We start from the raw sequence: 12,579 nt of genomic DNA, 5'->3' as shown, positions 1-12,579 counted from the left end.
CAGACAACGTCATAGGCATTGAGCTGCATGAAAATGAAACTCGAGGGCTACAGTCGCTAGAGAGACAGGTGAAATACACTGACGGAAAAAAAAATCGCTGCATCAAGCGAGTTGCGCGACATAAAGGAAAGTTGGTAGGCGTGTTTCTGGATCTGAAAGCTGATGTCTACTCAAATTTCGAGCCAGTCGCATAAGACTGGCGCTAGTAGCGCCTCTGTGAGGATGCAAATGACGTTTGGTTTAAATGCACGCAGTGTCGGTCGTGGGCGTTGGTTTGAGAACGGACGTCGTGAGTTGATGTTAGCCAGGAACACCTTTAAGGCGACAGTGCGGCCATTATCAACATCTCACTGAGTTTGAACGAGGTAGTGTAATGGGGCTACGAGAAGCTGGATGTACCTTCTGCGATAGTGCAGAAAGACTTGGCAGGAATGTATCCACTGTACATGACTGCTGGCAGCGGTGATCACGAGAATGTACGGTCACTAGAAGACCGGGCTCCAGACGGCGACGTGGCACTACTTACAGGGGAACCTCCCAATCGCAACCCCCTCATATTTAGTTATAAGTTGGCACAGTGGATAGGCCTTGAAAAACTGAACACACATCTATCGAGAAAACAGGAAGAAGTTGTGTATAACTATGAAAAAAATAAGCAAAATATACGAACTGAGTAGTCCACGTGAAACATAGGTAACATCAAGGTTAGTACGAGCTGAGGAGCACCGTGGTCCCATGGTTGGCGTGAGCAACTGTGGAACGAGAGATCCGTGGTTCAAGTCTTCCGTCGAGTGAAAAGTTTATTTTTTTATATTCAGACAAGCACTCACTCATAATCAACTTCGCTCTCCAAAATTCCAGGACATGTTCAGATTTGCTTGGACATATGCAGGATTGGACGGTCTACACACGGGAAAATTTGAAAACGTTAAAAACATGTTTTGACAGAGCACAGAGAAAACTGTGCGACTGTGAAACTGTTGCATTCATTTGTTGCAGTTTATGTGACAAACTCTTATGTTTTCATCACTTTTTTGGGAGTGATTATCACATCCACGAGAAAACCTAAATCGGACAAGGTAGAAGAATCTTTTTACCCATTCGCCAAGTGTACTAGGTAGGTGGGTCGACAACATATTCCTGTCATGTGACGCACATGCCGTCACCAGTGTCGTATAGAATATATCAGACGTGTTTTCCTGTGGAGGAATCGGCTGACCTATGACCTTGCGATCAAATGTTTTCGGTTCCCTTTCGTTTACTAATCGCACGGTTCTGCGGTGCGGTCGCAAAACACAGACACTGAACTCATTACAGTGAACAGAGACGTCAATGAACGAACGACAGAGCATACCTTTGCGAAAATAAAGAAAGTAAAATTTACACTCGAGAGATGACTTGAACCAAGGATCTCCCGTTCCGCAGTTGCTCACGCTAACCAGGGGACCACGGTGCTCCTCAGCTCGTACTAACCTTGATGTTGCATATGTTGCACGTGGACTATTCAATTTATATATTTTGCTTATTTTTTTCATAGTTCCACACAACTTCTTCCTGTTTTCTCGATTGATGTGTGGTCAGTTTTTCAAGGCCTCACTGTGCCAACTTATAACTAAATCTGAGGGGGGTGCGATGGGGAAGTTCCCTTGTTAGATGGAAGACCATCGTGTTTGGGGTATGGCTCATCAGCAGCAGCAATGTGAGCAGCAGTTGGCACCACAGTGACACAACGAACTGTTACGAAGCGGTTACTTCAAGGACAGCTCGGAGCCAGACGCCCTGCAGCGTGCATTCCACTGATCTGAAACCACCGCCGTTTGGGACTTCAGAGTTGTCAAGCGAGAGCTCACTGGAGGGCAGGGTGGAGGTCTGTTGTGTTTTCCGATGAAAGCTGACTCTGCCTCGGTGCCAGTGATCGCCGTGAGTTTATTACAAGAAGGTCAGTTGAAGGCCTGCAACCAACCTGTACGCATGCTAGGCGTATTGGACCTACACCTGGAGTTAAGATCTGCGGTTCGACTTCGTATGACAGCGGGAGCACTCTCGTGGTTATCCTAAGCTCCCTGACAGCAAAATTGTACGTCAGTCTGGTGATTCGACCAGTTGTCATTCGTGAACAGCGTGACAAGCGGTGCTTTCTAACAGGATAATGCTCGCCCACATACCGCTGTTATAACCCAGCATGCTATACAGAGTGACAACATGTTGCCTTGGCCTGCTCGATCACCAGATCTGTCTCCAATCCAGCACATATGGGTCATCATCGGATGACAACTTCAGCCTCCTCCACTAACAGCATTAACCGTCCCTGTGTTGACCGACCAAGTGAAACAGGCACGGAACTCTACCCCACACACTGACATCCGGCATCTGTTCAGCACAATGTATGCACGTTTGCATGCTTTAATTTAACATTCTGGAGGTTACACTGTTTATTAATGTACCAGCATGGCCTACCTAGCTCTTACATTAACCTGTGATCTTGCAATAGGAACCACTTAAATTTGTTACCTAGACAAATGTGTTCTCGAAATTTCATCTCCCTACATTAATTAGTTTTTGGTACTTAGATTTTTTCCCTCCATATGTGTGTACTAAAAAATGTAACATATGTTAATATGTGTGACATATACTCGCATTAGGAAACGTTTTGCGTCACCCTGGTTTCCAGAACTCCTGAAGATAGACGATGACTGTCCCTTTGACAGTTCCGATATATCACTAAACCCGCCCAAAGATATAAACAACCATGCATGAGCACAGGGGGGTCCAACAGCCGATCAGTTCCAGTCATTCCACCAGGAAGGAGGTACACGGCTCCTGTTGTCTGTAGTTCAACCATGACTAGACGGTCAATACCGCGGTTCGATCGCGTCCGCATTGTTCCCTTGTGCCAGGAAGGGCTCTCAACAAGGGAAGTGTCCAGGGGTCTCGGAGTGAAGGAAAGCGATGTCGTTCGAACATGGAGGAGATACAGAGAGACAGGAACTGTCGATGACACGCCTCGCTCAAGCTGCCCAAGGGCTACTTACTACTGCAGTGGATGACCGCTACCTACGGATTATGGCTCAGAGGATCCCAACATGTTAAATAATGCTTTTCGTGGAGGTCTCCAGGTGTCTTCGAGTGAACCAAAGCAATATTTTTCGGTCGTGGAGGAGATACAGAGATACAGGAACTGTCGATGACGTGACTCGCTCAGACCACCCAAGAGCTACTACTGCAGTGGATGACCGCTACCTACAGATTAAGACTCGGAGGAAACCTGAGAGCAACACCACCGTGTTGAATAATGTTTTTCGTGTAGACACAGGACGTCGTGTTACGACTCAAACTGTGTGCAATAGGCTGCATGATGTGCAACTTCACTCCCGACGGCCATGGCGAGGTCCATCTTTGCAACCACGACACCATGCAGCGCGGTACAGATGGACCCAACAATATGCCGAATGGACCGCTCAGGATTGGCGTCACGTTCTCATCACCGATGACTGTCGCATATGCCTTCAAACAGACAATCGTCGCAGACGCGTTCGGAGGCAACCTGGTCAGGTTGAACGCCTTAGACACACTGTCCAGAAAGTGCAGCAAGGTGGAGGTTCCCTGCTGCTTTGGGGTGGCATTATGTGGGGCTGACGTACGCCGCTGGTGGGCGTGGAAGGCGCCATAACGGCAATACGATACGTGAATGCCATCCTACGACAGATAGCGCAACCATATCGGCAGCATATTGGCTAGTCATTCGTCTTCATGGACGACAATTTGCGGCCCCATTGTGCACATCTTGTGAATTACTTCCTTCGGGATAACAACATCGCTCCACCAGAGTGGCCAGCATATTCTCAATACATGAATCCTATCCAACATGCCTGGGATAGATGGCTGTTTATCGACCACGTGAGCCACCAATCACTCCGAGGCATCTACGCCGAATCGCCGTTGAGGAGTGGGACACTATGGACAACAGTGCCTTGATGAACTTGTGGATAGTATGCCACGACGAATAGAGGCGCGCATCAGTGCAAGAGAACTTAGTACTGGGTATTGGAGCTACTGGTGTGTACAGCAACCACGACCACCACCTCTGAAGGTTCCCCTGTATGGTGGTATAAATGGAATGTGTGGTTTTCATGAGCAATAGAAAGGGCGGAAATGATGTTTATGTTGATCTCTATTCCAATTTTCTGTACAGGTTCCGGAACTCTCAGAAGCGAGGTGACGCAAAACTTTTTTTGATGTTTGTCTTTGATCTTGTGTATGTGGGCAATGCCATTGGTGAGAAGGTCACCCTTTCTCAAAACGATTTCAACCAAATGTGGTACAAAAGTTACTTCCCATGTGGGAGGAAATATTGTGGGGGTAAGAACCACCATTCTCCTATTGGGGTGAGAGTGGTAGCGTGGCGAGAGAAGGGGGAGGAGTTAGACAGACAGAGTGGGAGGGGGGAGAAGATGGGCACATAGTGGGGGAAGGAGGACAGAGAGAGGGGGAGAGGAAAGAGGAGGATATGAACAGAGAGAGGCGGGAGGTAGAGATGAGCGGGAGAGGAGGAGGAGGACATGAACAGACAGAGGAGGGGAAGGAAATGGACAAAGAGCGGTGGGAGGAAAATTGCAATCAATACATACCCGAAAAACGCATTAACACATTAATAAATTTCCATTTGAGTTGCGGGTGTACAGCTTGCTAAATTCAGTAGACAGGCCGGTACCTGTGACAACAGCACTGGCGCTGATCGGGCTGGAACTCAAGTGGAACTGAGTTTGGATGAGAGGCACGGTAGCTGATATTTACTGTTGATCTTCTTTTAAAAACCCGAGTGGTTCTATCCGAGATGTTAACAAGTACACGGTACCGAGGCATGTTTAGTTTTCTTCACTACTGCATCTCTTACAGCCAAGGTAATGTCAGTATGAGCTCTCGCTCTACTTTTCTTTAATTTATCTGTGTTAATTCCATTTATTATTAGTAGATTCAAACAGTTGCTTCCATACTGAGCACACACTGGGTAAGTTGACGCGCCACACAAACAAAGAAGGGAATGCCTTCTCGAGGTCTGGGATCTACAAAATTAACTGTAGCTAATGCAAGAGGTTTTATATACATCAGACGGAACGTAATTTCAGCACAGGATATGAAGAGCACCCTAGGTTGACGGAGAGCAGTAATTTCATGGTGGCAACACGTTTCAGAGAGGCCGGCCGGAGTGGCCGAGCGGTTCTAGGCGCTACAGTCTGGAAGTGCGCGACCGCTACGGTCGCAGGTTCGAACCCTGCCTCGGGCATAGATGTGTTGAAATGTTCAAACGTGTGTGAAATCGTATGGGACTTAACTGCTAAGGTCATCAGTCCCTAAGCTTACACACTACTTAACCTACACTATCCTCAGGAAAAACACACACACCCATGCTCGAGGGAGGACTCGAACCTCCGCCGGGACCAGACGCACAGTCCATGACTGCAGCGCCTTAGACCGCTCGACTAATCCCCATGGATGTTAGGTTTAAGTAGTTCTACGTTCTAGGGGACTGATGACCTCAGAGGCCTACACTATTTTTGAAGCCAGCGAAGCCCTTCAAACACTACCTACAATCAAGGGATGAAGAGTTCTGGATGCACTCGTGGAAATGGGCATGGAAACGAGCATGTGAAGTAAGTTCGTAGATATGTGAGTGGATCGAAGAATTCTTAAATAACAGAACACAGTATGTTGTCCTCGACGGTGATGAGGATGAAATGATGAGGAGGACAACACAACACCCCGTTCCGGAGCGGAGAAAAACCTCCTACCCTGGTGGGAATCGAACCGTGGCCCGTTTGCAGGGGGGGGGGGGGAGGGGGCGAGCACTTCACGACCCAGCTAAGCAGGCAGGCTATGGCAAGAAAGTTCATGGCTCTTGCATCACGACAACGCACGCGCACATTCATACCTGTTGGTGAGTGACTGTGGCACAAAAAACGAAATCACCATGCTGCCTCATCCTCCCTACTCTCGAGACGTGGTCCCTGCGGACTTCTATTTTAATTTCCAAAGTTGAAAACCCCGCCGAGAGGACGAAGATTTGCAACGACAGACGAGATAAAAGAAGATTCGCAGACGGAGTTTCGCGCGATCCAGAAAGAGGCGTACCAAGACTGCTTCCGGGAGTGGAAACGGTGTTGGCAGCAGTGTATCAATTGTGGAGGAGAGTATTTCGAAAGAGATCATGCACGATAAGTAATAGGTAAGGGCAGAAAAATTGTGTGGCCAAAATTTCGGAAATTTTTGAACACCCCGTTCCGGAGCGGAGAAAAACCTCCTACCCTGGTGGGAATCGAACCCGGGCCCGTATGCATGGGGGGGGGGGGGGGCGCGAGCACGTCACGAAGCAGCTGGGCTTTATCTGCTAGCTCTTTTGCCCTCGCCTTCGGTTTCAATAGAACCCCGTGTCACTGCAGGTGTTACCTCTATCTACATTATTCCTTGAAGTAGTGCAAAATTTGGAAATTTGTGGTAAGGTCTGATGGGACGAAACTGCTGAGATCATCGGTCCCTAAGCTTACACACTACCTAAACTAACTTACGCTAAGGATGACACACACACACCTACGCCCGAGGCTGGACTCGAACCTCCGACGGAGGGAACCGCGCGGACCGTTACAAGACGCCTAAGACCGCGTGGCTATTCCGCGCGAAGTAGTGCATTTCCAAAAGTTAACGAGCACTTAGGTCATCCTGTACTTCCAGATCTCAATGTCGTTACCAGTCCCGTCCTGTGATGAACGCATACGTAACACCCTACACGACTAGGAATGAAACTTGTTTCATTGTACCGTTTTCAATAGTATGATTTCGTGTGGATTACGTTATCGGTGGCCAACTGCCTTGCCGCAGTTGTAACAGCGGTTCCCGTCAGATCATCGAAGTTAAGCTCTGTCGGGCTGGGCTAGCACCTGGATGGGTGACCATCCAATCTGCCGAGCGGTGTTGGCAAGCGGGGTGCGCTCAGCCCTTGTGAGGCAAACTGAGGAGCTACTTAGGTAACGGTTCCGGTCTCGGAACCTGATATACGGCCGGGAGAGTGGTGTGCTGACCACATGCCCCTCCATATCCACATCCAGTGACGCCTATGGTCTGAGGATGACACGGCGGCCGGTCCGTAGCTTTGGGCCTTCATTGCACGTTCGGGAGGAGTTTAGTTTTGTACTACAGGTGCATGTCGGTAGCCTGAATACACTGAATTTGTTTATACCACTCGATTTTGAGATGGTTTAACCAAGATAACTGAGGATGCTTTTTTGAGGTATTCTGCATTTTTGGTGTGTGGTACACTGTACACATTTCTGCATCGTGTAACATGAGGTCATCTTCATCCCCGTGGAACATTATTGCGTCATCGGTGTGTCTTTTATAGTAAAGAGCCATGTTTTTAACTAACGGATTATTTTGGAAAAAGTTAATTTCAAAGTTATTCAAATGGTTCAAATGGCTCTGAGCACGATGGGACTAAACTTCTTTGGTCATCAGTCCCCTAGAACTTAGACGTACTTAAACCTAACTAACCTATCACACACATCCATGCCCGAGGCAGGATTCGAACCTGCGACCGTAGCGGTTGCGCGGTTCCAGACTGTAGCGCCTAGAAGCGCTTGGCCACTCCGGCCGGCTTCAAAGTAATTCGCAGAGATGCCTGCAGTGGTGCCACACAAACGTTACGTATAGCAAAAACCCCGACCCATAGATATGTGTTGTCGTGACACATGAAAAGGATGAAATAAAGTGCCAAGTCGAGAAATTCTACAACTTCTGTAATTTCACCTATACTGTCTTTTTTATACTGTAATAAGGTATTTTTATCACGATAGTTTGCCTCTCCGGTACATATAAATTCTGAAGACGTAACGGATACAAGGTCGTGTCGGGAGGTATATGAAGGCCTTTAATTTGGTCAACAATTTCATAGCTGTCCGTAAATACAAAATGTATCGGGCATAATACATAGTTTTCTTTAACCATTTTTTGAAGAGATAATTTGGACAGTTGACACTTGCGATGAGGAACGGGTTGGAGTGGTGATAAATACGGCCTCTTAATTCAGTCAGGAAGGAAAACCGGTAACGGCTGGACCAGTAGGGATTTTACATACTTCATTCACTGGTAGAACACCAATTTATTTCACAGTTTCAATCACATAGCAGCAAATTAAGCTTTTAGTTATTTTGTTAGTTAATTGAAAGGCCAAGCACTGAGAGTGTCATTTAAAATCCAATGCAAGTTTAAATAATTTACAGAAAATTTTAACCCAAGATGGCTTAATATTCTTTACGACAGAACATACTCCATACAGGGTGTTACAAAAAGGTACGGCCAAACTTTCAGCAAACATTCCTCACACACAAAGAAAGAAAATATGTTATGTGGACATGTATCCGGAAACGCTTACTTTCCATGTTAGAGTTCATTTTATTACTTCTCTTCAAATCACATTAATCATGGAATGGAAACACACAGCAACAGATCGTACCAGCGTGACTTCAAACACTTTGTTACAGGACATGTTCAAAATGCCCTCCGTTAGCGAGGATACATGCATCCACCCTCCGTCGCATGGAAACCCTGATGCGCTGATGCAGCCCTGCAGAATGGCGTATTGTATCACAGCATTCCACAATACGAGCACGAAGAGTCTCTACGTTTGGTACCGGGATTGCGTAGACAAGAGCTGTCAAATGCCCCCATAAATGAAAGGCAGGAGTGTTGAGGTCAGGAGAGCATGGAGGCCATGGAATTGGTCCGCCTTTACTAATCCATCGGTCACCGAATCTGTTGTTGAGAAGCGTACGAACACTTCGACTGAAATGTGCAGGAGCTCCATCGTGCATGAACCACATGTTGTGTCGTACTTGTAAAGTCACATGTTCTAGCAGCACAGTATCCCGTATGAAATCATGATAACGTGCTCCATTGAGCGTAGGTGGAAGAACATGGGGCCCAATCAAGACATCACCAACAATGCCTGCCAAACGTTCACAGAAAATCTGTGTTGATGACGTGATTGCACAATTGCGTGCGGATTCTCGTCAGCCCACAGATATTGATTGTGAAAATTTACAATTTGATCACGTGGGAATGAAGCCTCATCCGTAAAGAGAACATTTGCACTGAAAAGAGGATTGACACGTTGTTGGCTGAACCATTCGCAGAAGTGTACCCGTGGAGGCCAATCAGCTGCTGATAGTGCCTGCACACGCTGTACATGGTACGGAAACAACCGGTTCTCCCGTAGCACTCTCCATACAGTGACGTGGTCAACGTTACCTTGTACAGCAGCAACTTCTCTGACGCTGACATTAGGGTTATCGTCAACTGCACGAAGAATTGCCTCGTCCATTGCAGGTGTCCTCGTCGTTCTAGGTCTTCCCCAGTTGCGAGTCATAGGCTGGAATGTTCCGTGCATCCTAAGACACCGATCAATTGCTTCGAACGTCTTCCTGTCGGGACACCTTCGTTCTGGACATCTGTCTCGATACATACGTACCGCGCCACGGCTATTGCCCCGTGCTAATCCATGCATCAAATGAGCATCTGCCAACTCCGCATTTGTAAACATTGCACTGACTGCAAAACCATGTTCGTGATGAACACTAACCTGTTGATGCTACGTATTGATGTGCTTGATGCTAGTATTGTAGAGAAAAGAGTCGCATGTCAACACAAGCACCGAAGTGAACATTACCTTCCTTCAATTGGGCCAACTGGCGGTGAATCGAGGAAGTACACTACACACTGACGAAACTAAAATGAGCTCTAACATGGAAAATAAGCGTTTCCGGACACATGTCCACATAACATCTTTTCTTTATTTGTATGTGAGGAATGTTTCCTGGAAGTTTGGCCGTACCGTTTTGTAACACCCTGTATAAGATATAGAATTTAATAAGTGTAATGCCGTAATAAAGGCAGAAGTAAATTTATACAACCGTACGAGAACAGATTAGAAGGGCCTTAATTACCGAATGGTGAAAATAAAACATGATTTATACATGACTGATTAAAAAAAAAAAAACGCTGGAACCACACATGAAACAATGAAAAACAATTTAGCTCCAGTATCTAGGCATGACAGTTTTAAGCTGAGGAACACACATCATTTGAAGATTAAACACTTTTTTTTCTATAACACAAGAATAATTAAGTTACAACAGATTAAGGTATATGTTGGCATCCCAACACAGGTCAATATTTGCTTAAGGTGAAGGTCACAAGCTAACGGATACAAATCGAGAATTATTCCAAGTATAAACTTCACTTGAACAGCGACAGTAAGCAGTTGGAGGAAACAGCGCGAAAGGCAGTCACCGGCGAGGGCTGCTGAGCATACGCACGCCAGATGACGGGAAGAGCCCGGCTAAGCAAGCCGACGGGGCGTAAGTAAGCGGGGCCCGACCCTGCGTAGCACGCTCGAGCAATTGGGGACAAGAGACTTACTGACGACATCTCCACGCAGCACAGATAATTTTAATTAGGCGGAATTTCAACACACAGCTGTGCATCAAATAGATACGAGGGTTGTCCAGAAAGTAAGTTCAGATCGGTCGCGAAATGGAAACCATAGTGAAAACCAGAAACGTTTTATTTGGAGCAGTTAGGTACTCCTTCCTCCTACTTCTCTATATATTCGCCTTTCCAACTTTGAGTTTTGTCTTAGTGTTGTATCAACTTTCCAATATCATCGTCATAGAAAGCAGCCGCCTGTGTTTTCTGCACTGGTCTGCAGCTCGTTGTCTGCGGAAAAATTTTGTCTTCATAGCCAGCGGTTCTTGTGAGCAGAGATGAGACTCAGGGGGAGCCAATTGCGGACTGTATTGTGGGTGATCAAACACTTCTGGTCGGAAACGTTGCAGGAGCGTCTTCATTGCCCCTGCAGTGTGCGGCCGAGAATTTGCATGACGAAGGAACTGCTCGACAGTTGTGTTATGTGGGCTGCATGACACAGGCGAAATCTCTAACCAGGCCCTTATACTTGGCGGGAGGCGCTATTCAATACGCGTCTTTACGTGCTCACTGTTCATTCGAAACTGAAAAGAGCGACGCGACACGATCGACGGGCGTGCTAGAGACACTGCCCAACACACCTGTGCAAAGCTTTACCGGATTTTTCCAGTGGTTTCCATTTCGCGACAGATCGGAACTTACTTTCTGGACAACCCTCGTAAGTCTCAGGGTAGAATTAATTACTCTGAACTCTAACCCAACACCATAAAAGTTAACTGCTTTTTAATAAGTTAACCAAAAGATTTAACAAACCAACTACAAATATTTAAAAAAGTTGTTGCAGCAATAAGAAGGTAATATAAAAAAAAATTATTGGCAGCAAACCATTAGAACAGCCCCAAGGATACTTGCATGACATTCAAAGCTCATCAATATTCACGTTAGTCCATAGCGGTTCGGAAAGAACAAATGCTTTCTGGAATGGTCTAAAATTTATCCGAGCGACGTACATAGAACAGACACACCGTGTAATATCTGAGACAGCGTAACCTTTATTACTGGTTTCAAAGAAACCAGAACAACAAAAGCGATTTATAAATTGGAAAATAAAAATAGCAAAACAGACACACATTCTGACATGAAGAATTAATCATCTGTGGTAACTGGTAATAATAGAGATTTCGCTGCGCCTCCAATTGAAAATTACAAGATCAATCAACAACATGGCGAATGGACCGCTCAGCACTGGCTCCACGCTCTCTTCACCGATGAGTGTCGCATATCCCTTAACCAGACAATCGTCGGAGACGTGTTTGGAGGCAACCCGGTCAGGTTTAAAGCCTTAGACACTGTCCAGCGAGTGCAGCAAGTTGGAGGTCCCCTGCTGTTTCGGGGTGGTATTATGAGGAGCCAATGGACGCCGTTGGTGGTCTTGGAAGTCGCCGTAACGTCTGTACGGTACGCGAATTCCATCCTCCGACCGATGATGCAACCATATCGGCAGCATACTGGCGAAGCATTCGTCTTCATGGACGACAATTCGCGTCCCCATCGTGCACATCTTGTGAATGACTTCCCTCAGGATAACGACATCGCTCAAGTAGGGTGACCATCATGTTCTCCAGACATGAACCCTATCGACATGCCTGGGATACATTGAAAAGAGCTGTTTATGGACGACGTGACCCACCAACGACTCTGAGCGATCTACGTCGATTCGCCGTTGAGGAGTGGGACAATCTGGACCAACAGTGCCTTGTGGATAGTACGTCACGACGAGTACAGGCATACATCAGTGAAATAGAACGTCTCACTGGGTATTAGAGGTACCAGTGTGTACGGCATTCTGGACCTCCACCTCTGAGCGTCTCGCTGTATGGTGGCACAACATGCAATGTGTGGTTTTCATGACCAATAAAGAGGGCAGAAGTGATGTTTATGTTGATCTCTATTCTAATTTTCTGTGGAAGATCCGGTACCCTCGGAACCGAGGTGAAGCAAAACTTTTTTTGATGTGTGTGTAATTCTCACCGTCTGATTTCATTCACCGACATTACATCATCCTTGTTATACTTTTACTGATCCCCATTTTTTGTTTATTGTTGT

The sequence above is a fragment of the Schistocerca cancellata genome, chromosome 10, assembly GCF_023864275.1.
Source record: "Schistocerca cancellata isolate TAMUIC-IGC-003103 chromosome 10, iqSchCanc2.1, whole genome shotgun sequence".
NCBI lineage: Eukaryota > Metazoa > Arthropoda > Insecta > Orthoptera > Acrididae > Schistocerca > Schistocerca cancellata.
Note: the sequence above shows the minus strand (reverse complement) of the source record.